At 42.7% G+C, this 26,130-nt stretch overlaps 1 long non-coding RNA gene across 1 annotated transcript in view; it reads right to left on the bottom strand.

The window, feature by feature from the left end:
* Positions 1–8,559: 8,559 nt before the first annotated feature.
* The window catches only part of LOC142017985 (uncharacterized), a 61,712-nt gene continuing 44,141 nt past the window's right edge, over positions 8,560–26,130 (bottom strand). Inside the window, exon 3 of the long non-coding RNA XR_012646641.1 lies at positions 8,560–9,186. This is a non-coding gene — a long non-coding RNA (uncharacterized LOC142017985). The remainder of the gene's footprint in view (positions 9,187–26,130) is intronic.

The raw sequence follows: 26,130 nt of genomic DNA, 5'->3' as shown, positions 1-26,130 counted from the left end.
CAGGGGTTCCTTTAAGAATTTGGGAGCTGGTTGAAAGAGAACTCATGTCATATTTTAGAAAAACAAAAGTCATTCTCTGTTCTGCACGAGTGACACCATACCTACAAAACTGTTTAGGGTTTTGGGCACTTCACAACCAGAAAGATGACCTACAAACTGGGAGAAATGAAGAGAGGAGCAACAAAAATGACCAATACACTGGGATAATTTGATATAAAGTTTGAGAAAATATTAAAAGAACTAGATTGTTTACATTTGCTAAGTAGCAAATAACTAGGGGATGTGATTACCTTCTACAAGTATTTTTGGTGTATAAACACTGAGGCGTGAGAGAAATTGTTTAGAGTGGAGCCAAGATCTACACAGGATTACTGAACTAAATTGAGCAGCAGAAATGTAGCACTTTAAAGACTAACAAAATTATTTATTTGGTGTTTTGTTAGTCTTTAAAGTGGTACATTTCTGCTGCTTGTTTTGTTGGAGTACAGACTAAACACAGCTACCTCTCTGTTGCTATTCAATGTGCAATGAACTAAACTGAGTAATGGAAAATTTAGGTTGAATATCAGAAAAAATGTACTGCTGTGAGAGGTGTTGGATTGTGAAATATTCTTTCTAGGGAAGTGATGGAATCCTGAACAGGATGGTTAAAGTTTCCTTTATGGCAGGCTAAATATCTGATTTGTAGTACAAAGTTCCAACAGTGTTTGTTTTAGGGGTTTTTTAGATGGCTGTGTCATTCTCATGTCTATTAAGGGTTAAAACCTCAGCTGGTATAAATTTGAATACCTCTGTTGAGATCAGTTTATACCACCAGAGAAGTTGAACATAAGTCTTTAATAAAATGTATTATTTCATGTTCATGGAGAAAGATTAGTGCTAGGGCTTATCAAGGCCCAGATCCTGCAAAGGAACCAGCAACCATGTACCTTCTTGAACGCATAGAGTCTCATGGACTTCATAATCATTCTGACAAATTTCCAACCAGCTCTAATAATAATACTGGGGTTTAATGAATAGGTATAGTATACAGACGAATTTGTTTTTTAGTAGCAAAGTGAAAATCTAGTCATTCTTTTAGTATCAGTGCAATTCATGGAGTGAGGCCCAGTCTTTGACTGCAGATTTAGACAACACTCTTAAATGAAGTCAGTAGTGTCTAATCCAAGGACATGAAAATTGCTACCGACATACTCTTTGCCCCTGAAATATCTGCTCGTAACTTCATGACAGCCAAGGTCTGCGACAGCTGACTTTGATCTCACTAACAGTCCATCAGTGCTGTTCCACGGACTTCAACAGTGTCCACACAGAAGCAGGGCCATGAATTTTCAACTAATTCTGATACACCAACCTCAAGAGATGCCTGTTATGGACCCAAACATTTTCTTTTTCTAATATAGGTTGAACCTCTCTAATCTGGAACTCTGGTTCAGCAACATCCGTAATCCAGCATGATTTTAGTTAGCCAGCCACTTATCTTGGTTGAAGCCAAGTTTCCCCGATCCCATAAAGTTTCTTTACAGCCACTAGTCCTGGCTCTCAGTGTTCTGTGCTGTTGTTTAGCTGTAATTTACCCATTTCAAAGGAGGAAGTAGAAAGAGCAGTGAAACAACTAAAAAATAACAAGAGCCCTGGAAATGATAAGATCACAGGAGAGATCATCAAATACTGTGGAGAAAGTATGATTCGGGAAATGCACCAACTATGTAATATAGCATGGAAAGAAGGGAAGGCACCTACAGAATGGACAACATCTGTGCTAGTGACAATACACAAGAAAGGAAATACATTGGAGTGCAAGAACTACAGAACGATTGCCCTAACGATTCATTTGCTGATGATGATACTGACGGAGAGACTAAGATCGCAGATAGAAGAAGATCTAGCAGGTGAGCAAGCAGGGTTGAGGAAAGACAGACGTACCAAGCAGCAGATATTGGCACTAAGATTGATAGCAGAGAAAGGCTGATGAAAGAACAAGAACATCTACACTTGCTTCGCCAATTTTCAGAAGGCATTTGACAGTATAGATCAGAAAGTAACTTGGGCAGTGTTGGAGTCATACAGAGTGGATAGCAGACTGATATGGTTGTTGAAGGATATCAGTGACAATGTGGAGGCAGTGGTGAGAAAGTGCACAGAGCTGGGAAGTTGGTTTAGAACGAGTAGAGGTACAAGACAAGGAGATCCGATCTCGCTCATTATCTTCATCACACAACTAGAGAGAGAGAGATGGACAAGATCAAGGAAGAGGCAGAACGGACATCTGTGCACGGGAAAAGAATTAACAGCTTGAGGTTCAAGGATGATAGAGTTATCACTGAGGAAGATGAGGAGAAGCTAGCGAAAATGGTGCAGGTGCTAAACAAGGAAGGGAGGTGGCACAGACTGATTATGAACATCAATAAAACAAAAACAATGGTATTTGGAGATAAGGAAACAGAAGGACAATCAGTGTAGATAGGATTAAATTAGAGAATGTAGAGAAGTTCACATATCTAGGGAGCAACATAACATATGATCTAGACTGTAAGAAGGAAATAACGATTAGAATAGCGAAAGCAAGAGCGAATTTGAAGACAATGGATAACATATGGAAAAGCAAAGTGATTAGCTTAGGAACAAAGCTGAGCATATTGAAAATGTGTGTATTCAGCAGCATGTTGTACAGATGTGAGACCTGGGTGATAACGAAAGATTCGAAGAGAAGGATATTGACATTCAAGAGGAGTTGTTATTGAAAGATTCTGAGAATAGGATGGATGCAGAAGGTCACCAAGGAGGAATTATACAGGAAGATACAGCCGAAAGAGAACCTGCTGCAGAAGGTTATGCAACAGAAGTTATAGCTATTTGGGCATATTTGCAGAATGAATGAGGAATGAAAAATCAAGACCCTGGTATTTGGCATAAGGGATGGTTTGAATAGGAGAGGCAGACCCCAGAGAGAATGGGTTGATGATATAGTAGATTGGTGCTGAGCTAATCTACAGAAACTAAGCCACTCCACACTGGACAGGGAAAGATGGAAGGAAATAGTGAGAGAGTCATCAGACACCAATGGGCACTGAGCACATGGATGATGATGATGATGATGAATTTACCCATAAATGTCTTCTAAGAGACCAGTAACAGTGGAAGCATTGGTAATGCTGCTAGACAATATTGACCTCCTGTGGCCTGGCAAATTCTCTGATTTGGCACCGGTCAGGTCCCAAGGGTGCTGAATTAGAGAGATTCAACCTGTACTATATTAGGCATAAGTATATTTGTGACCAATGTTGTAAGAAAAAATATAGATGAGGCTGTTTCTATACTATATAGAGTATCTGCTGATTGATGCACCAGGGCCTGGCTATGTTTATACTTCTGCAAATATATAAAATGAATAGTAAATGCTTTTTTAAAAAAATTAAAGCATAGAACAGGAAGCTGTCCTTGTGGAGGTAAGACATGCTCAGGTCACAGACCCGGTATGGGGAGGCGGGAGGAAACTCCCAGACAAGAGAATGGCCAGCACCAGATTTGCCGCCCTCAGATTCCCTCACTGCTTTGGTGCCATTGATGGCACCCACATCACCATCTGTGCCTCGGACCACAGTGCGGTCCAGTATATCAACCGCAAGAGCTACCACTTGGTGGTACTTCAGGCCCTAATGGACCAAAGGTGACCCTTCATGGACATTTAAGTGGGCTGGTTGGGCCAGGCCCATGATGCACAGATCTTTCACTACTAGAGCCTCTTCCAGAAGATGGAGGCAGGAACCTACATCCTCCAGTGGAAGCTTGCGGTCAGGGACATCACCATGCCCTTGTGCAGGTGGGAGATACAGCCTACCCTCTGCAGCCATAGCTCATATGGCCATACACCAGCCACATGTATCCCACCTGGGACTCATTCAATGGCCACCTCACTACCCCATGGAATGGAAGGTTCAAATGTCTCCTCATTCTCCTGGATGTCAGGGTGCACAATGTCCCTCAGGTTGTGGGGGCGTGCTGAGCCCTCCACAACATCATGGAGGGAAAGGAGGAGGTCTTCCTCCTGAGGTGGATGGCTGAAGCTGGCTTCAAATGCGACTGTCCCTGCATGGGTGGAGCACACACTGAGCTCAGTCCAGGCCTCCCCTGCAACTCCCTCCCTGCGCATGCAGCAGAGCTGTCTGTGGAACTGGATGCTGACTGTAACCTGCGGGCATGTCTGTGAGCTGCAGACTCCCAGGGTGTGTCAGGAAGGGGGTCAGCAGCTGTGTGGTTGGCTGGCTTCCAGCCATGGCAGGGGTGGGTGCCCCCCTCACACCCCAGGATTTGCAATGGGACTTCAAAGTTGCCGTGGGGAGAATTAGCCTAATGAGGTGCTGCATATTCATCACATCACTTCATTATTATTCCCCACTAAGGGAGCATGTTAATCAGCCTTCAAAGAAGGGGGCTAGTGTAGACACAGACTAAGTAAATAAGGTAAGAAGTTGAGGTTGAGGTTTTCTGTGGATATTCTGGCTGAAATATGTGGGCAGCAAAGCAATATAACTGGAAACAACTGCTTATAATCTTCAAATGTACATTTAGTTACATAAATAAAAGTAGTCAGCCATTGGCTGGACATATGATTGGCACAAGGGTGGTAAAGGCACTTGCAAGGTGGTAATCTCTCCATGCTGAATGGCAAACATTAGTCTGGGAGGTCCCAAGTACATGGTATCAGATTTTCTGTTGACATCTTAAGAGTTCTGGCTGCAAATAATGACGGTGAATGAAGAGCCCCAAGTTTCTGGCTATTTTTTGCAGTGTCCAAAATGTATATGATTATGTGAAATCTCATTAATTGGTAGAGCATCTGTAGTCCTGGAAGTTATATCCCTGACCCTGCTGGTATATCTGCAGGATTTCATGGTTATCACGTGTACTTGCTGTCCCCTCCAAGAGCAGCAAATTCAACTAAAGATCTCTGCTGATGTTGTGCTCTTCCAAGAATACTCAGGATCAGCCTACCTAGCCCACAGTCATGCAAATGACAGTTAAGATGGTTATCTAGATCTCAGCCCACCTCATCAGACATTTTTTCTTGGTCATATCTTTGTTCATGCTTGGGTTGTGTGGAAGAAACTTAGAAGCTTAAAGGTACTTTGTACAGTAGACCCAGAAAACTTAAAAATTATAAATAAACTGAGATTTGCTGATACTGTGAGAACAAAGCAGACATTGTCATGTTAGATTATAGTGTTGGTTAACATTTGCTCCATAAAGGAATTTAGGAGGTAAAATTAGAAAGATGGTCATGATAGTGAGATCGGTGTCTCACAGCGGCACTCTTGGTCTGAGGAAAGAATTGGTTGCAGAGGCTGGAACAAAGAATGCAACCAAACACATGTGCAGCACCAGCAATGCCATATTTGTGACAGAATGTATCCTTATGTCTGCCCCCCACATAATGTTACAATTGACCGTGTACAAATTATTCCTTGTGGGGTGTCACTTGAAATTTGCTGGTCATTATTGTCCTAATAAAACTTGTGTAGAAACATAGTATGTGACATTATAAGATTACAGTATATGGTGCTATTGCCACATCTTACCAAGTGAGGCTGGCAAACAAGTCTGTCTCAGATAAAGGAATGTGTCCTTTGCTTAATTTGCAATTAAGCAGTAAACAGACAGTCATCAAGGAGGAAGGAAGGGAAGCAAACAACACTCAAACAGCTGAGCAAAGTGCTATGGGAAACATTTTTCCATATAGACTCTTTCTCCTCAATCTCAGTTGGAAATGTTTTTCAAGAGAGAGAGAGAAAGAGACTATAAAAAGGAGGGACAAACACCACAGGGCACCCTTCATTCTTCACATTCATGGCATCAGAAGCAATGAAGCATTTGCTGACCTCTAGGAGAAAGGGTCCTGACCTAAGAAGTCTGGACAGTAAGACCACTGAGAACATGTCAAGAGAAAATGTGCTTTGAATTTAACATAGTTGAAGTTAGGCACCAGTTGCATTTTATCTTTATTTTTCTTTTAACCATTTCTAACTTTCATGCCTCATTACTTCGACTCACTTAAAATCTCTTTGTTGTTAATAAATTTGTTTCATAGTTTTATCTAATCCAGTATGTGTAAAATATAGTGTTTGGGAAACTCCTTTTGAGGCAGCAAGTAATATGCATGTCATTCCTATTAAAGAAATGGCAGACTTTATATAAACTTGTGTTGTCCAAAAGAAGGCTGGGCATTAAAGGACGTAGATTTCAAAGGGTGGAGGGAAAGGAATCTAAGTCTGGAAGCAAATTGGGGTCACCATGAAGTATAGTAAGATCCCAGGCATGGCTGGCTGGCAGCACATGCATAAACATAACTGGGAGTACGTCACAGTGTTACAAGTTATATCTTGTTGGTTGTTAACTAATTAAGTTATTTATCCTTAGTGCCTTTTTTTAAAAAAACAAAAAAGTGCTGGTACTCAGCCAGCTCTGGCCAGTCCCAGGGCTGGGGTTGCTGAGGTGCCAGTACTTTGTACCAGCACCAAAAAAATTAAAAAACAAAAACACTGTTTATCCTAATCATCTCCCAATCCTCATTCAAATACAGAGAGAGATCATCATGAAAAGTCCTACCGTGTTGTCTCCATCTGCTGGCAAAGAAATACTGTACCCTGGTGCATAAACTGGTATAGAAGATTTAAGAGAAACTGTAGTTGGAATTTGATTGATTTAGAGCACAGAGAGGAAGTGAACCACACTACACAATTTCTGATGCAGCTACAGATAGCCAAACTTTGTTTACACCACTAATTTGGTCCCATGATACAATAACAGGACATCATAATAGTTTTATATCTTCAGATCTTATAGACTGGGCAGTAAATCAGGGTTTAATATTTGTTTTAAAGTTTATGAGGTTACTTAATATTCCCCATGTTGCTCATAACATCTCATTTAAAAAATCCATTTCACTTTCTTATAAATGAGAACTTTTGCTTGGTATGTTTTCATTAAAGTTTCAAGAGGCATTTAATCAGATACCCTCAAGAATGTCCTGTACTAATGGCATCCCTACTCTCATAAAGATTTGGTTACAAATTTTTTTCAGATTTGTTTTCCACTGAAATATTTTTACTTACTTCAGAGCGAAACTGACACACATCCCCCACCCATTCACCCCCCACCCAAATAGGAGCAAGCAGAAAGAGTTGTGAGCATGATCCTGCAAGGAAGAAGCAGGACAGATCACCCTTGGCACCAAGCTTGCTGGAATGGGTGACCCATGCAAATAAATTGACGGGGCTTGGAGCAAAGCAATTCATTCCAAATCCATAAAGGCAATAAGTGTATAGCCCAGCTCTTCTGTGGCTGATATTCCAGAACAGAATCACTGGCATCCATGACAACACAGTTCCAAAGACCATTTGCTAGCCTACCCCTGTCCCAGTAAATGCTTCCTTCAATGTCAAGAAGGCTTATCCAGATTTTATGGCCACTAGTTGGATTTAAAGACAAAATACAGCCCTCATTCATTAAAATTCTGGGTTATTCCAGTTCTCTCTTGTCATCTTAACAGAAGGAACTATCAAGTCCCTCCCTATAGTAAAAGCAGCTTCAGACAATGGGGACTAGGGCCCAAGTACTAGGCTGCTGGGATATAGCAGAGCCTGAACAAGGTGGTTTCCTTGGCTGCAGATATGTGGACTAGGACAGTGTTTCTTAAACTTCTTGGCTGCGTCTACACGTGCACGCTACTTCGAAGTAGCGGCACCAACTTCGAAATAGCGCCCGTCACGTCTACACGTGTTGGGCGCTATTTCGAAGTTGAAATCGACGTTAGGCGGCGAGACGTCGAAGTCGCTAACCCCATGAGCGGATGGGAATAGCGCCCTACTTCGACGTTCAACATCGAAGTAGGGACGTGTAGACGATCCGCGTCCCGCAACATCGAAATAGCGGGGTCCTCCATGGCAGCCATCAGCTGGGGGGTTGAGAGATACTCTCTCTCCAGCCCTTGCGGGGCTCTGTGGTCACCGTGGGCAGCAGCCCTTAGCCCAGGGCTTCTGGCTGCTGCTGCTGCAGCTGGGGGTCCGTGCTGCATATACAGGGTCTGCAACTAGTTGTTGGCTCTGTGTATCTTGCACTGTTTAATGAAAGTGTGTCTGGGAGGGGCCCTTTAAGGGAGCGACTTGCTGTTGAGTCCGCCCCGTGACCCTGTCTGCAGCTGTGCCTGGCTCCCTTATTTCGATGTGTGCTACTTTGGCGTGTAGACGTTCCCTCGCTGTGCCTATTTCGATGTTGGGCTGAGCAACGTCGAAGTTGAACATCGACGTTGCCAGCCCTGGAGGACGTGTAGACGTTATTCATCGAAATAGCCTATTTCGATGTCGCAACATCGAAATAAGCTATTTCGAAGTTGGGTGCACGTGTAGACGTAGCCCTTGAGACCATGGAACACCAAACAATAATATTTTTATATGGAACACCTATGAAAATTTTCTTCAAAAAATTGTCAGATCAAAAAAAAAAACTCCATAACAAAAGGAACGTATACAGCAAAATAAAATGAAGTAATTTAATTAGGTATTGTAGCAATGAATAAATAACAATGTATCTGGTTTTAATAAAAGAAAATATACACCATCAATTTATTTTTTCAAATACTCATGGCACACCTGTACGTTGTTCGCAGAACACATTTTAAGAAACAGTGGAGTAAGACATTGATTGCAGTTAGTGTGTGTTGACAGGAGCCACTAGAAAGAGTTCTCAGAATAACCCTGAGAGAAAGAAGCAAGACACATCATCCTGGGCACAGAGCTTGCTAGAATGCATGACCAGAGGATTTCTCAGCTAAGAAACTTCCTGCTGTTATTTGTTTCTTTGTTCAGAGAAAGAGGACTTTGTTTATAGTTGTGTGAATAAACCAGTTCAGACCAAGAATATCTGATTCCAAACACCAATTTCTCATCCAAGCAGAAACAGACTCCTTGAACTAAAAGAACAGGCCTTCCTAATGTTAAACATCCACAGATTTCACCTGGAGTGCCGTATATGGCAGGTCTGCAGACTTGCAGGAGCAAAGAACGAAATCTGCATGCCTTGAATACTGCTGCTTTCCACAAGAGCTTCTGATGTGCAAGGAAACCCTACACCTGAACTTCCTTTTATGTCTTCCTCCCACAACTCCCCTTGAATTTTTCCTTCTTCATTCTAGGAAAAAAAGAAATGAACAGATGATATAATTCTCAAAACTGGAACAAAAACATTATTTCAAAGTCAGCCATTCTAGAATAGCTATTCCGAAATAGCACAGCTATACAGGGGCTGCGTCTACACTAGCATTCCTCTTTTGAAAGAGGCATACAAATGAAGGAAAGCAAAAATGCAAATGAGGTGCAGATTTACATATCTCGCACCTCATTTATATAGTCTCCTGTTGAAAGAGTTTATTTCCAAAAAAAAAAAAAAAAACCAGTGTAGATCTGGCTCTTTCGAAAGTAAACCCCATTTTCCAAAGAACCTTATTCCTCCAAAAATTGCTTTAGAAAGAGCCACATCAAAAATGCTTTTTTTCTTTTGAAACAAGCTCTTTCAAAAGAATATGCAAATGAGGTGCCAGATACATAAATATTCGCCTCATTTGCATTTTCAATTTCTTCATTTGCATGCCTGTTTTGAAAGCGTAATGTTTGTGTAGACACAGCCAGGCTGCATCTACATTAGCAAGTTCTTTCGAAAGATTTTTCAAAAGAAGGGGGCTCCTTTGAAAGATCCAGCAGAGCATCCACACCCAAAGGCTTCTTCCAACAGAAGAAAAGCAGCATACATGCTGCTCTTTCGAAAGTAAACCCCATCTTCGAAAGAACCCTTCTTCCCATTAAAAGAAAGCTCTTTCGAAAGAATATGCAAATGAGGTGCCAGATACATAAATCTGCTCCTCATTTGCATTTTCATCTTCCCTCATTTCAAAAGACGAATGCAAATGTGGACACATCCAAAAAGTGGTCTTTCGAAAGTAAATCAAAAGAATGCAGCACTCCTTTCGAAATCGCTCTGCCTTTCCTCTCTCAGGAAGCGTGCCCCCTTTCGAAAGCTGCTTTCAAAAGCAAACGTGTGGACACAGCGCAGGCATTTTTTTTTTTTCCCAAAAGAGCAGTCCTCATGAGGCCTGATTTTTCAAACCCCAGCCTGTTCTTTCGAAAGAGCAGGGCTGTGTGGATGCTGTCTTTTGAAAAAAAGATCATTCTTTTGATCCTCTTGTGCGTGGAGCACTCTTTCAAAAAAAGTTCTTTCAGCAGAGATCTTCCAGAAGGACTTCTTTTGAAAGACCTCTGTAGTGGAGATGTAGCTACAAAGAATGCATTTTGAAATAGCATGTCCACACACAGAGTGCCTATTTTAAAACAGTACCATTGAACGCCACTAAGGTTTATTTCAAAATAGTGCTACTCCAGTCTTACCAGCACCTATTTTGAAACAGCTATTTCAAAACAGGAGGTTTTGCTCCTGCAACAAGGTTTACAAAATTCAAAATAATGTGCCCACTATTTCAAATTTATTTCAAAATAGCATGTACATCGTGTGGATGCTCACAAAGTTATTTCAGAGTAACAGCTGTTATCGCAGAATAACTTTGCAGTGTGGCTGTAGCCAGAGTAACCTGTGGTCACAAAGGAGATGCTTCACAAAGTAAGTCCTTTCGAGTGATGGTGGCAGGGAAGACAGGCCACCAGATTATACAGCCCAACATGAAGCAAGTCAGGACATGGCAGCAAAGCTGGCTCAGAGCAAAGTCTAGGCTCAGTACCTTTTGGCTGTGAGGTGAGGGAAAACATAATACAGTCTGAAGGTGTGTGAGCTGAAATCTTTTTATGTAAAGATAGTCTGTTAGCAAGGGGGTGGTGTCCAGGGACCATCTCAATGACTTTGTGCAAAGAATCTTGAGGCTGGCCTAAGGACACTAGGTTCACAGAATTCTCACTGTTGCTTCTCTTTGTTTTGGATGCCCATCACCTCTCCATTTGACCCTATCCCCGCAGATAACAAAACCATCAACATTCTCAGGGCAGCCAGTTCACATGCTGCAAAACACTGCACTTCCTCCAACATTTAAAATAATCACATGTATATCAACTAAGCCACTCCACTCTGGATGGAGAAAGGAGGAAGGAAATAGTGAGGGAGGCATCGGACACAACGGGTGCTGAGCTCATGATTGTTGTTGATGATGATGGTTTATATCCTTGAAGACATGAAATTACATGAAAATTACTTGCTCTCTGGCCCATAATTCCAAAAATCTACAAAAAAAAACCCAAAAACAAAAAGTGGCAAATTTGATCAAGGAATTCTTTTTTCCAAACCAGGCCAACTTTGGAGCAATGTGTTACCTGAATATTTACACACACACACACACACTCTTCCATGATTCTAAAAAGTTGTCAGAGTCCCTTTAGAAACTATTTTTATGTTTCTTTAATAACTTGTCAAATGTTTAGCAGGCTGACATAAAACCAACTGGATCCTGAATATTTGTTACCAAATTTCTCAGAGGTACACAGTGTCACCCGCAGCAGATGGAGGCAGGGGTTACACAAGCTCTTTCAGAAGGGCAAGATGAGGATCAGACAGCTAGCAGAGGACAAGCGAGCGCACAGAAAGCACACTAAGGACTTGCCAGACACCCACCACATCTGCAAGAGATGCAGCAAGGACTGTCACCCTCGTGTGGGTCTTCACAGTCACAATAGACGCTGTAAATGAAGTCCTCAGTTGAAACTATAAAGGGCGCGATCCTTAGTCTATGCAGACTGAAGGATGCCTACTACTACACAGTGTCAAAACTACTGGAAAAAGATTAATTCAGCTACTGATATAGCATTGCTTTCTTCTGATGGATTTGAATGTGAATTAGTTATTCATTGATCCATTGTAAGCCACTGGGATTCTAATAAAGTTAAAAAGAGATTTTACAAACCACCAACCACAAAGCTGGCTGATTTATGCTGCACACACCTGGCTTTACATGCATTTTTATAACTGTGCAAAGGGAGTCTTTGCATTGAATTCAGCATGCTGTGGATTAGCCCCAAAAAGATTTTCATTGATTGAGTCAGTTTTATATGCACTGTTTTTTAATTTCAAATCCCATATTATTTAATTGAATGTAAATTAAATTCCATAAAGTTTATGCACTTGGAAAATATTGCTCCACTCCTCAACACTGGGATTTGTGTACCAGGCACCCAAATATTAGCAGATGCTGGCTTTAGGCTCCAGAAGTGTTTCATGGAATCATAGGACATGAAGGCACATCCTTTTATTGGGTTGGGGGCTACCCAGGTGATGTGGCAGAGCGCAGGAAAGACTCAGACTGCTTGGTGCCTGTGGGAGATGGAGGCAGGGTTCATGCATAAATGTAAACCTCTGAGTTTCTGAGGCCTTTTATGCAAATACAACCTCTGCAACCATCTTGTTGCCACGTGCTGTGGCAGGGCAATGGCTGGTGTCAGGCAGTGCAGAAAATAACAAATGTAGAGAGAGCCACAAACTCCCTGCAGGGCTATTTGTAATGGGTAGATGCGCTCACAGCATAAATAGCAAAGAAAGACATTTCTCAGGCTCTCATACAAACATGAGCCCATAGCCAAAGGCTTGCTGCTCCTGCTTTCAAATTCACTGTCTTCCTGTTATTGGAGAGCAGCAGCCAGAGCGGAGCAGTGAGGGGCATTGTGGGTTACAATATGGGATGCCTTTGGAGGCTAGTAAATTTGATGTGGCGCTTCCATACTGGCCTTTAATCGAACTTCAGAATTCAAGCTTGATGCTACACCTGTCAGGTAACTGTAATATTGTAATTTCAATATCAGCGCTCCCTATATCGAACTAATGGTATTTAAAGTGAAGACAGTTACATGATAATATCGAGCTAACTGCCTTAAATTCGAATTTCTCTCGTAGCATAGACACAGCCCTAGTTACATCAAAGGAATTTCTAGTGTTTCTGCTTGACTTTATTTATATCAATGGGTTTTCATTCTCATCTCACATTACTTTTGCTCTCTTCTTAACCACTTCAAGTGGAGCAAATTCGTTCATGTCTGGCATTCTATCATCCAGAACTCTCAAATAACCAGCATTTTCACCAAAAGTAAATTTTAGTTACATTTTCCCTAAGTAGAGTGAAAGTAAATACAAATTCATACAGTATAAGTTTACAGTGTACAGTACTACTCTTAGTGGTAAAAAAGTACTCTGCATACATTTTTGTTTATTTGTTAACATCTAATCTTATTTTTCTTTAGTGTTATGCATTGCTAGGTATACCAGAACTTTGAATATCCAGCAATTTCCTGGTCCCAGGTCTAACAGATATGAAAGAGTTTACTGTAGTATCTTTGGTACTCTTTTATAAATACTATGCTTAACTTGTCTCTACACCCATTTCCTTTAACTTTTTCATCATTCTATCACATTATGGTACTTTGTACATCCTTAACTAATATATTTCAGTTTTTTTCCTGTAACTTCCTTTCCCTGGGTGCCATTACCAATCACATCTTGAGCCATCAAAGAATGCCTGATTCTATCTCAATAAATATTTTAAGGCTGTGAAGTTTTAGTCCTGATTATTGTTCTTGGTACCAATAAGGTCACTATTACCACATTATCAGAACACAGCTGGTTGACTCTTATGCAAATAAATTACCCATTGAAATAATGGGTAGAGCTTATTTAATTTCCTTGACAAACATCACTATGTGGCATCTTTTCTTCCTTTTAACACAAACCTATGTCATTTTTGTTTGGTTGGTTTTTGGTTTTTTGTTTTGTTTTTTGTGTTTGTTTTTGGTGAACAAGGTGAAACCTTGCTATGTTAATACTCACTGTGGAGCTTTTTCTACAGTTTGATTTATGGTACATTTAGCTTTTATCTGTCTAAAGCTGATATGCTAAATCTGTCCAGAGTTTATCAAAAAGTTAACTGTAAAATTATTACTGAGGGGGGAAATACACTTTTTTTCTTTTAAAAAGGAAAAGTAACAAAACCTGTTAATACAACTTTTGGTAGCCAAGCCTCCATGACTGGACTGTAGTCTCCTGGAAATATCATCAGTTTCCTGGTGAGCACTGAAAGCAATCTTGGACATTTTAATACGATATTTCAAGAAATTGACATTACATCACATTGGGGAAAAATATCTCCCAGAATAAATTCTATCAGACTTGGAAACCTTGATTCATCTTTTTCTATGGATCCTTCTTTTCCAGCATCTGCTTCTCACTGTCAGGTCTAAAACAGGATGCCTTTACTACTGAAATATTGCCTTCAACTCTGCCTCCAGTGGAGGTAACATTTTTAAAACATTTCCTCACCTGTCGTTGCTGGGGTGTGGACTCATGAGTTTGGCTGTCACAGATAGAGGCAATCTCAAGTAGGCTGTTCAATACTACTTGCTCCAAAGAGTGCCCCAAAACAGCCTGAAGGACCAGACTATCTGTGAGCTCAGCCTGACCATCTCTGCCACCCAGGGGAACAGACTCTCCTGGCTCATTTCCTTCCAAATAACAGAGCCACTTCTCCCTCACCATTATACTGAGAAAAAAAACAAAAACAATTGTCCAGATTTGGAAAGTTATTTAGGCATCTAAAAATGCATATACACATATCTAGTGAGACTTTCCAAAGTGCCTAACCTAAGCTAGCTAAGGGACCTTTATCCCATTGAAATTAGTAACAGCTGCCGCCCTCATCCAGGTGCCCAAATGCCTTGGAAAATCTGGCCCTTATCTGGGGATATTACACACTCACTAAGCTCAGGTTACAATGCTTTGGTAGGAATTCCACCAAGGGAGAGAATTTTTCCAGGAGCACAGCACCCCCAAAGACACCAACTTGCAGACTGGCCTAGCAAGGCTCAGTCTTGAGGTCCTGCCTCCTCTCTGCTCCTTTTGGATTGAGTCCAGTGTTACTTGCAAGCTGTGCACTTATGCAGCTGCTTGTGAGATATTCAAATGCCACCCAGCTGATTAGCAAAGCACCCACAGCTAGGTTTTGTGTTCCAGTTGGTAGTACACATGCCATGGTGCACATAAAAGTTATTCCACATGTGGATGAAAAAAATCCACACGTGGATGGAAAAGATTAGAAGGAATGTTGATTGGATATGGAGCAAAGTTAAAAGGAGGTTTAAACCTATCTGATCTCTTCCCTTCACGCTTCCTGGGATGGAGGGAGGGAGAGATGAAGAAAGGAGGAAATCTGTGATTGTTTAGGCTTCATTAATTTTTCATGAAAATCCCAATCACAATTGTCATTACGAACCAGAAAAGATAACAAACCTCCAAAGTCCACTAACCACTCTGAAAGACAAGACAACAGTAAGGAAAATAAAGGAGTGATTTGCTGCTAATTTGGCGATTACTTAGGGTAGTTCGCACCTTGGATATACATCCTGGCACGGACTCTCAACAAGAGAGCCTGCTAAAATAGTAGTATAGCTGGGGCAGCGCAGGCAGCAGTGAGAGGTGGCACTGACTAGTGATGCCACGAATGTGTTCATGGGTTCAGGAGAGTTTGTACTCAGCATGGCTAGCCTGTGCTGCCAGTTGCCATTGCTAATGCTAATACCGCAACACTGCTATTTCTAGTGTGCTGGCTGGCTAAGCCCTAGTCCGTGTCCCTGCAAGCTGGGAGTCATCACCCCTCCCCCAGCTCCACATACAAACATAATCTGAAATGCATTAATCAATCAGAGCAACTATTTCCGTGCTCGTCCATCACTGAATTTCTTGTGGGTAACACAATGTGAACTTTGCTCAGCCACTCGTTCATTTGTGCCCTTCTTCTCCTCCTGCATCCTTCCTCCCAAGCCCCCTCTGACTGCTTCAAGCTAAACTGGGCCCTATTCTCCATTCTGACCCAATGTTCAGTAAGCAGACGATGCAAAGACAACCACTCCCAAGTACTCAATTATGCCTGTGAGGGAAAAAAAATCAATCCCATGATGGGCAATCGGGACTGCACTGGCAGTTAATGCAGGGGCTCTCAGCCATTCAAAATTAAATACAGTAAACCCTTAAACCCAGAAGTCTATTGAATAGAAGAGTTTACTGCCCCCCCCGCACCAAGCTCCCCAGCCCCAGTTCTGCCCCCCCCACCCAAAAAATGCCCATGACTCACCAGAGCCACCACCGCTGGAGCTGCTGCATGGCTGGAGCTGCCCAGAGTGGAGCCACTGCCACCACTGTGCATCTCCCACCAAAGGGGAGGCACAGATGAGAGTGCTATCTGCCTGCATATGCATCCCACCTCTGGTGAGAGGAGTGCATGGCAACTCCAGTGGTGGCAGTCCAGGCTGCAGTGGAGGGTTCGGCAGCTGGAAGCAGCGGCTCCAGTAAATCGCCTTACTTGTGGTGTGGGGGGGGTGGCAGGATTTAGGATTTTATGGGCACCGATTAAGCAGACTGCTAGAACAATGGGGGGAACTGGTAGACATCCGTTGTTCCCCAAGCCTGCTAAATTGGGGGTCTGTAAAATCAACGGTTTACTCTATATCATGGATGTCCAACATTTTGGCTTGCCTGGGCCGCATCGAGTGAAGAGGAATTGTCTTGGGCCACACATAAAATCTATAATATAGTTAATGTATATAAATCACATAATAATGTTAAAAGTTTACGATCTTGTGGGGCCGCATTACTAGCTGTCCAGGGCCGCATGCAGCCCGCGGGCTGGACACGCCTGCTCTATATCCTTGTAACTGGGCATGGACTCACCACCACAGTGCCCTCTGCTGGCTGCTCAAAGAATTACCTCTTCAACCTCTGGAGCGCTCTCCCCGCGCCAGTGTCTCATGTGCTTGTTTACCTTTCTTATGTTCTGCACCACTTATAACAGCAGCGGTGCCCTCCCTTAGGCTCCTGCCTGATGCAGTGCCCCATACTCTGGGGTCCTCCCCTCCTATGGCACCCCAAGCCTCTTATACTCACTTGCTAAGTACCCACTGACAATTGCAATACAATTGCCCCTTACTTTGGGGCAAACTACAGTCAGAAATGGTCAGTCATCATTGGCACAGGGTTTCGGACTTGCTGCCTTCACCTGCCCTGGATGCCTCCCTGCAGCCCTAGAACCCCGCAGGCCCCTGTTGCGAGGCCTGAGCCTGATCTTACTGAGGCCAGAGATCCCCTGGCTCACCCTGCCTTCCCGTAGCACGGCTTTGTCCATAGTATCCCCTCCCCCTGCCCCCCGCCCCACTCCCACTCTACTCTAGCAAGTAGCTCCCTCTCTTTCAGGAGCTGGAGCAAAAGTGTGTTCACCCTGGCCAGACATCTCTTTTATACACCCCTCCTGGGCTCCGACTGTCTGCCATAAGCCTTACCCTTGACTGGCTCACAGGGCAGCCCTCTCCCAGGGCTGTTTTCAACCCTTCCAATACCCGTGTGGGGTGACCGCCCTGTTGCAGTCCTTCTCGTGTGACATTCAGAAGCTGAGCAGTGAACATCACACTGTCATTTCAGTCAGGCCCACAGAGGGAAAGACTGGGAGGAGGAGATAAATGGGGCAATTGCCCTAAGAGCCAGCAATATAATAGGGACTGAGGCTCCTCCTATGGCAGTAGCAGCAAATGGCACCCCAAGCCTTTAAACTGCCACCACAGCCCTGCTTTGCACAGCTTTGAGAGCTGGAGAAAGGGCCCCAACGCTGCACACCAGGTGGCCCTTAGGGCTGGCTGCTCTGGGTCCTGCCTTTTCTTCCTGAGGCCCTGCCCCTCTGGGAGTGTGGAACCAGGCCCCACACACACACCTTGCCTGGGGGCCTGTGGATGCAATCAGCACCGCTAATTTCAGTTGAGTAACCATTTCCATACGAACCAATGACGGGACTGTTGATGAAGTTATCTTGGATGGACTTTGGTCAACTGACCTAGAGCACAGGAGGGCTCTGATTTCTGTGCCAGACTGAACAGAGTATATCCATTTTGCAGCTAGTGGGTGTCCAACAAAGCCCCTACATGAATTGGTCTAGTTTCCCACAGTTGTGATGGTAAAGGCTGATAGTGTTTGATTGCACCAACATCCGTATAGATTCGTCATCTTTCAATGGGAGTTAGACTGTTACCGCTAGTGTGGGATTTGCACTACAGGTAGGTCTGATACTAGACCATTGATTACAAACGGATTTGGTATGGGCTATGGACAAATTGACTGCTTGTCATACAAGTAGTAAGATTATTACCCTTGTTCAGCAAAGCACTGAAGCATCTGCTTAAACACAGAACCAGTCCCATAGTGTTGACACCTATTCATTACCAGCACATATCCAAGAAGATATAAAACAGAGGGATGGGCAAAACACAGAAATAAAGTACTGGAATCCATTTTAATCTTGGAGAGTAATGAGCCATTTTTTACTTTGATGCAAAGCCTAGAATCCTTATTGACAGATAAGATGAGAGAAAAGGAATTATGTGAATGTCGAAAGTTAGGTACAGAAGCAGGGGAAATGATTGGTGCAAAGTAATCACCATTTACCTGCACCAAGGCTAAACTGCATATTCCTTGCCCTGATATGTATATTCCCCCTTGTGTGAATACATTTATATATGTGAGATCAGAAAACAGCTTTGTGGTCATTTAATCTATATCCCTTTATCACTGCAGGATAGAATACATTGATTTTTACTACCGCTGTATTATACATAATATACTGTATTTCCCTTTATAATCTTGCCTTGAATAATATCGACGGTGATTACAATACCTCCACTGGCAGATTTCCCATCTTTATTTCTTTCCCTTTTTTATATGGTGGTTTGTATTAGTAACACTAAATTTCTCTTATTTCCAAATCTGAAGAAGTAGATATGCCTCATGAAAGCTCATCACCTAATAAGTTATTTTGTTAGTCTTTAAAGTGCTACAGAACTGCTGTTTTGTTTTGTAAAGATACAGACTAACACAGCTACCCTCTGTAACGAAATTTCTCCTCTTAATTTTAGGCCATCATTTCTTGTTGTATCATAATATGCTGCCTGCATTGACTGCTGAGAATACCAATTGCATATACACTGCCATTAGGTGAATTAAAAGGAATTTGGGTTCTTTCAAAGTATGTAAGAATCTGCGCACAGATAAAAATATAGATGAAATGTAGTGAGGACAGAATCTTGCTATATTTAATGCAGAATCGTCAAGCTCAGAAGGAGCAGAAGCACTAAGCTGTTCCTGTGAGGAAAGGGCAGGTGTTTAAGGTGTTAGAGGTAACATCAGGCTGTGTGCGTTCTCCCCCTATCTCCAGTTCTTTTCCCTCAGACTATGCAGCAGAAGGCTTTGCCCTGGCAGTGCTGTCTGCCTGGTAAGAAGAGAGGGGTACATGCAAGACTGATAAGAGGAAGGGATTGGGTGGCTTAAAGGGGGCAGCTGCTCCAGGGCCTGGAGCTCCTGGCTGCTTCCTTGCTAGCGGCAACAGCAGCAGCTGCAGACAGAGCCCTGGGTCTTTTAAATAGCTCCCAGCCTTGCCTCTTGCACCTGAAGCCCTGCCCCTTCCGGGGCAAGGGCCAAGAGCCGGCCCTCCCCCAGCCCCTGCCCCCAGGTCTGCAAAGTCTCTTATCAAGCCTGGCTACGAAAGAAAAACAAAACACTGTGACCCTGAAGCCTGGGATGACAGGGACACAGAGGCTGCAAGTTCTTTCAAAAGATTTTTTTTGAAAGAAGGGGGCTCTTTCGAAAGATCCCAAAAAGCATCCTTTCAAAAGTAGATTGAAATAATGCGGCGCTCCTTTCAAAAGAGCTCTTCCACTCTCATTTCAGGAAGAACACCTTCTTTCGAAATCTGACAACATATGTAGATATGCCTCAGGGCCTCCTTTTGAAAGAGCAGTGCTCATGGCACCTGATGTTTTGATCCCTAGCCTGTTCTTTCGAAAGATCAAGGGCTGTGTGGATGCTCTCAATTGAAAGAGCAGATTGCTCTTTTGATCCACATTGTTCTGTGCAGATGCACTCTTTCAAAAGGTTTTCTTTCAGAAGTGATCTTCCAGAAGGCCTTCTTTCAAAAGATCTCTGTAGCGTAGATGTAGCAAGAGAGTCTATCAGGCAACAGAGAAGCACAGCCAACCAAATAGAGAGAAGAGAGAATTCAAGGTGGAGGGGGGAAATCACTGACAGAACAAAAAGCATCAGTAAAGAAGGAAAGACAAGGGGGAAAACAACCAGAAAACAGATAATAAAGTGTGGAAGAGCTACGAGGGTAGAGGCAAAGCAAAAAAAAAAAAAATGATATCAATAATAAGGAAATACACACCTACACACCCCCACATTCAGGGACAAATTAAAGAGAAATAAATAATAGAAAGGAGCACTGCAATGACAAACTGGTTGGAAGCAAGTGGGGCATGGGTTGGAGGGACAGGAAAAGTAATGTTTTATGGGAAATAACAGGTTATATCACACCACGAGGCATGTTGCAAATAGGGACATTTGGAAGTTGTGGCACAGGGAAGTGGGAGAATTTAGCAGTGTCTACCCTAAACGAACACTCCCTGATAAAAGTAGCCTGAGTTCCCAAACCTGCCTACAAGACATTACAGTGTGTGTTCAATGTTCTTTTGGATTGAAAGTGTCAGTCCATGACAAAGAAACGTCACTATTTTTTAAAAATTTCTTGCTGTGAAGGCTGCAAGACAGCAGACAAGAATTTAGTACCCAGAGATGCAGCTGTGCTATCTTTTTTCTTGAATTATTTCCTACTTCTTGAGATCTTTGGTGGCATGGAGAGCTGATAGGGAAAACTCGAAAAGTTTAGTTCATTAGTTAAAGCCTGTTATGCCCACTGGCGTGTAGGGCAGCAGTGAAGGTCCTCCACTTCTAATTATGTTTCCTTATATAGCCTCATCAGATTTTATTCACCAAGCAACAGCGTTTGCCTGACATGTTCAGATTTAACAATGTTAAGAAGCAACTGTTGATAGAGAAATGCCTTTGTATATATTTAGAAATGCAATATCATTTGCTTTCATGATGTACAATGTTTTATGTTGCTGAAATCGAAGATAGTGATAATTATGTTTGGCAACTTGTGGCTACTTTGACAGCCAAGATGAAACAAAATAATAACCTTGTCAGTTTCCAGTCAGTAACAGATATTGATGTCCTTGGCCTTATCCACTTAACAATAAACTTAGTAGATGTAGGGCAGTGGCATGTTATACCCAGCCATTTCACTTCAAGCACTTTACAAATGAAGTATAATAATTTAATAACCTAAAGTGCAGTGTCAAGCAAACGATTAAAGTTAGGTTTGATTTGATTTAAAGTGTGACAGCATCCTTGGCTTATTCAGGCAATGAGTTCCATGCCGAAGATGCTAATTGGCCAAAGGTACAGATAGATAGCATGGCAGAAGTAGACAAGCAGGGCAGGTTCTGATGACTGTATCTGATGGATTGCTTAATTACGGAGTAAATTTTGCACCTTGAAGCCAAGATCAAATCCCACTAGCTGCTTGCATAGAATCTTAAAATGCAGAGCTGGAAGGGACCTGAAGATGTCATCAAGTCCAGTCTCCTGCACTCACAGTAGAAAATCACCATCTAGAACAGGGTTTCCCAACCTATGGGTTGCGACCCAAACATGAGTGGCCATTACATTTGAAAAGGGTCGCGGTCTGGGCAGCTCGACAGGTGCTTCTTAAGAGCTATTCACACTCCTGAAGTGGTTCTCAGCTTCTTAACTGGATTAACAACCCTCAGGCAGCTAAGCCAATCAATTGAGAACCATTTCAGCTGGAGGGCAGAGAACTGCATACCTGAGGAGTAGCGCCCAGCTCAGGTAAGGTGGGGACCGGGGTCAGAAATTAGGAGGGAGGGCTCAGCTCCCTCCTGCCAGCAGGGTTCCCACAGCTGGCTCAGCCAGCCCAGACTCTGCCCCAGCCGGCTCCCAGACGTAGGGGAGCAGGGGTGGGAGTCCCTCACGGCCCTGGCTGGGGTTCCCACAGCTGGCTCAGCCAGCCCAGACTCTGCCCCAGCAGGCTTCCATCCGCAGCAGGGGGTCAGGAGTCCCCGACCACCCCAGCTGGGGCTCCCACCGCTGGCTCTGCTGGCCAGGGCTCTTCCCACAGCTGCAAATGTCTGAGTACAGGTGCAAATTAAAACCTACAGGGTTTTTTTTGTGCGCACATTTTGGCAGATGTCATTGTCACCTCCATTTCTTGTATATTTTAAATATGACCCAGTCCTGTAATGTCACAGGCATGAATAGCTTTACACGAATAGCCCAATGGTATCAAAGCCCTAGCTTGTAAATTTAATATTATGGTAACACCTGGACAGTTCAACAGAGATCAAGATCCCATGGTTAGGCACTGTATAAATACATAGTAAGATATAGTCCTTTCCACGGGTGGTGGGTGAAGGCCCAGCTAGGAAAGGTATGTGCTAGCCCTGCCCCTTCCCCCAGAGCCCTGGCCCTTTCACAACCTCCCCACCCCCATGAAGTCAAGCCCAGCTCCCATCCCAGGTTACTGTCCCCAGCCCCTGACCATCCTCAGACTCCTTAGTGTCCCCCATACCAGTGGGTGGCTTGGCCTCGCCCTTACAGGCTGGCTTGTGTCCTGGCCAGCTTCAAGCCACAGGGGGTCGGGGTTCCTTCCCACCCCCGACCAGGGTTCCCGCTGCTGGTGATCGCAAGTCAAGGCTCTGTGCCCCACCTGCTTCCAGCCACTGGCTCCTCACGGCAGATGCTCCTCCCTCCCTGCCCTGAAATGAGCAGCCCACACAGCTCGGAGAGGCCCATTGGCTCATGAGGGGAGAAGGAGCAGCACCACCTGCAGCCCATCTCCCTTCACCTTCCTAGGCTGGGCAGGGAAGGCCTGGCAGCTGTTCACAAGCAAGCTCCATCAAGAGTGGGAGGAGCTCTCTGCCTGTCCTCTCCTGCACCCCCTCAGCTGTGTGCCCGAGGCAAGTGCCTCAGTCGCCTTACCCTTGTTACAGCCCTGCTGTCAGCACAGCCCTCCCCAGCTTCCTGCATGGCCCTGGCATAGACCCCTTCTCCCAGTGAGCTGGGGAGAAGCAGACACAGTCCCCCACTCCCAGCCAGGGTAAGCAGTGTGTTGTTGATGTATTTTCCCTTTTTCTACGAAATAACTACTATGAATATATACATGAGGGGGTGCAATTTTATATTCTTACCTCAGGTGCAAAATTAGCTAGTTACAGCACGGGAATACTTAATAAAATATCACTAAACTGCACCATTTGCCACTGTGTAAATAACAACCATTATGTGTGATGCCATAAGTCTGGCATAATCACAATGTGTGCATTTGAGTAAAGCATTTGAGTAAAGCAGCGATCTGGTGTTTGCTTGGTGCAATCTTAATGTGGCGTGTGTTTTTGTTATCAATACAGCAAGGGATTGTAAATTTCATTTCACCCTTATTTGAAAAGCTGACGAACAAAAATAAAGTATGTTGACGAATACATCCAGTGTAGATTTACTTCCATAATGATAGCAGGAGCAGAAAGGCCGCAATGCATCATATGCATGGAAGTTCTTTCCAATGAATCGCTGAAACCAAATAAATTGCAATGTCATTTAAATACTAAACGTCATCAATTTAAGTACAGAGATGTGAATTTTTTTAAACAAAAAGCAGAAGGTGTCAAGAAATGCCAGCTTGATGTTGGTGGGTCTTTTCAGCAACAAAAAACTTAGCTGCCATAGAAGCCTCATACATTGTAGCATTGAAAATTGCAAAAGCTAAGAAAGTGCATACCATAGCCAAGGATCTAATATTTCCCTGTGCCAAGGAGACAGTCCACCTTTTGGTAGATGCAGATGCTTTGAAAAAGCTGCAACCTTTATCTATGTCCAATAATACAATTAAGCTTAGAATTTCGGACAAGCCTAGTGACATCAAATCTCAAGTCCTTGAAGAAATTAAAAATTCTCTTGGAGGATTATTTAGTATGCAGCTCAATGAGACAACTGATGTATGTAATCTTGCACAACTGATGGTATATGTATGGTATATTAAAAATGAATATGTAAAAGAAGAATTTTTATTCTGCAAGCCATTGGAAACAATGACCACTGCACAAGATGTATTCAATATCTCAAATATTTTCTTTGAAGAACACTCCATAGAATGGAAAATACTTTTGTGGCATTTGAACAGATGGGGCTTCTGCTATGCTTTGTCGCAAGTCTGGATTCCAAGCCCTGTTTAAAAATGTTTCTCCAAAAGGAATCAGAGCTCACTGTTTCATCCACTGGCAAGTAATAGCAACTAAAAATTTACCTATTTCTTTGAACCAGGTACTTAGTGACATTATTAAAGCTGTAAATTTTATTAAGTCCAGTGCACTCACAACTCGCATATTTCAAAACCTTTGTTCAGAACTAGGTTCTTTGGATGAAGTATTATTGTTTCACACTGAAGTAAGGTGGCTGTCAAAGGAAAAGTTCTAAACCAGGTGTTTGAGTTATGAAATGAACTTAAAACATTCATATCACAAAACAAAAGGGAGTGTGAATATTTGTTTACAGAAAACAAGAGTTTGTATAAAATAGCATACCTAGCAGATGCTTTGGACTATTAAATTATTTAAATGTGTCACTTCAAGGACCAAATTCTACAATTATCAGATTATCTGAGAAAATAAAATCTTTCAGAATGAAACTCTAATTATGGATTTCAAAAACTGATATAAACAAAATATAACGTTTCCAACCCTTGCAACCTTTCACTACAAAAGTACAAATGACATTAATATTAATGATGATTTGTGATTGTTGATACAGGAGCATTTGAGACATTTAAGTTATGAGCTACTCGGCTATTTTCCAGATACAGATGAAAAGTTATTTGTTCTTGCAACAAATCCTTTCAGTGTGGCTACTTGTGATGTACCTGAAGTCACCCAAAGGCAATGTATCGATATGATCAACAGCAATAAGATAAAAGAAGAGTTTTCAACAATGCCAAATAATAATTTGTGTATCAGACGCAGAGTGGACTACCCACTTTTGTCAGAAGTTGTTTTGAGAATTTGACTTCCATTTCCAGCTATGATCTTGTGCGAATCAGGCTTCTCACATCTGCTTACAATTAAAAACAAATATTGAAATAAATTAAACCTGGAAGATGATCTTATATAAGCACTCACTATAACAATTCCAAGGATACAATAATTAGCAAAGCAAATGCAAGCTCAACCATCTTATTAATTTAAGTTCAGGTGCAACTTCAATTTGTAAAATACTAAATTTTACTTGTGCATATATTTTTGTACCACCTGTGAATAAACTTTTTAGAATACATTACATAGTTGTATTTAATTTCAGCCCGAGTGTGACTCTCCTAGCCTCATCCAGCCCCTGATTGTGGGATTTAAGCAGGGGGAAGCAGTTTGGGGATGTGGTGGGGGAAAGACACTGAATTCTAACTACAGTAAATGTAGAATAGTAACAAAGAGGAAGCCGTGCTAGTCTACACACTATCAAAACAAAAAGCAGTCAAGTAGCACTTTAAAGACTAGCAAAATGGTTTATTAGGTGAGCTTTTGTGGGACAGACCCACTTCTTCAGACCATAGCCAGACCAGAACAGACTCAATATTTAAGGCACAGAGAACCAAAAACAGTGAGCAAGGAGGACAAATCAGAAAAAGATAATCAAGGTGAGCAAATCAGAGAGTGGAGGGGTGGGGGGGAAGGTCAAGAATTAGATTGAGCCAAGTATGCAGACAAGCCCCTATAGTGACTCAGAAAGTTCCCATCACGATTTAAACCACGTGTTAATGTGCCGAATTTGAATATAAAAGCCAGCTGAGATGTTTCTCTTTCCAAAACGGAGCGATAATTCCTTTTCTGTAACACACATACCTTGAGGTCATTGACAGAATGCCCCGTTCCATTAAAATGTTGACTAACTGGTTTGTGGCTCTGGAGTGTTTTGATGTCTGTTTTGTGCCCACTGACCCTTTGTCTAAGAGAGTTCAAAGTCTGTCCAATATACAAAGCACCTGGGCATTGTTGGCACATGATGGCATATATGATGTTAGTAGAGGAGCATGAGAAAGTGCCTATGATTCTGTGAGTAACCTGGGTAGGTCCAGTGATGGTATTTCCAGAGAAGATATGTGGACAA

Source organism: Carettochelys insculpta, chromosome 9, assembly GCF_033958435.1.
Source record: "Carettochelys insculpta isolate YL-2023 chromosome 9, ASM3395843v1, whole genome shotgun sequence".
NCBI classification, from domain to species: Eukaryota; Metazoa; Chordata; order Testudines; family Carettochelyidae; genus Carettochelys; species Carettochelys insculpta.
This window is presented reverse-complemented; position numbering and strand designations above follow the sequence as displayed.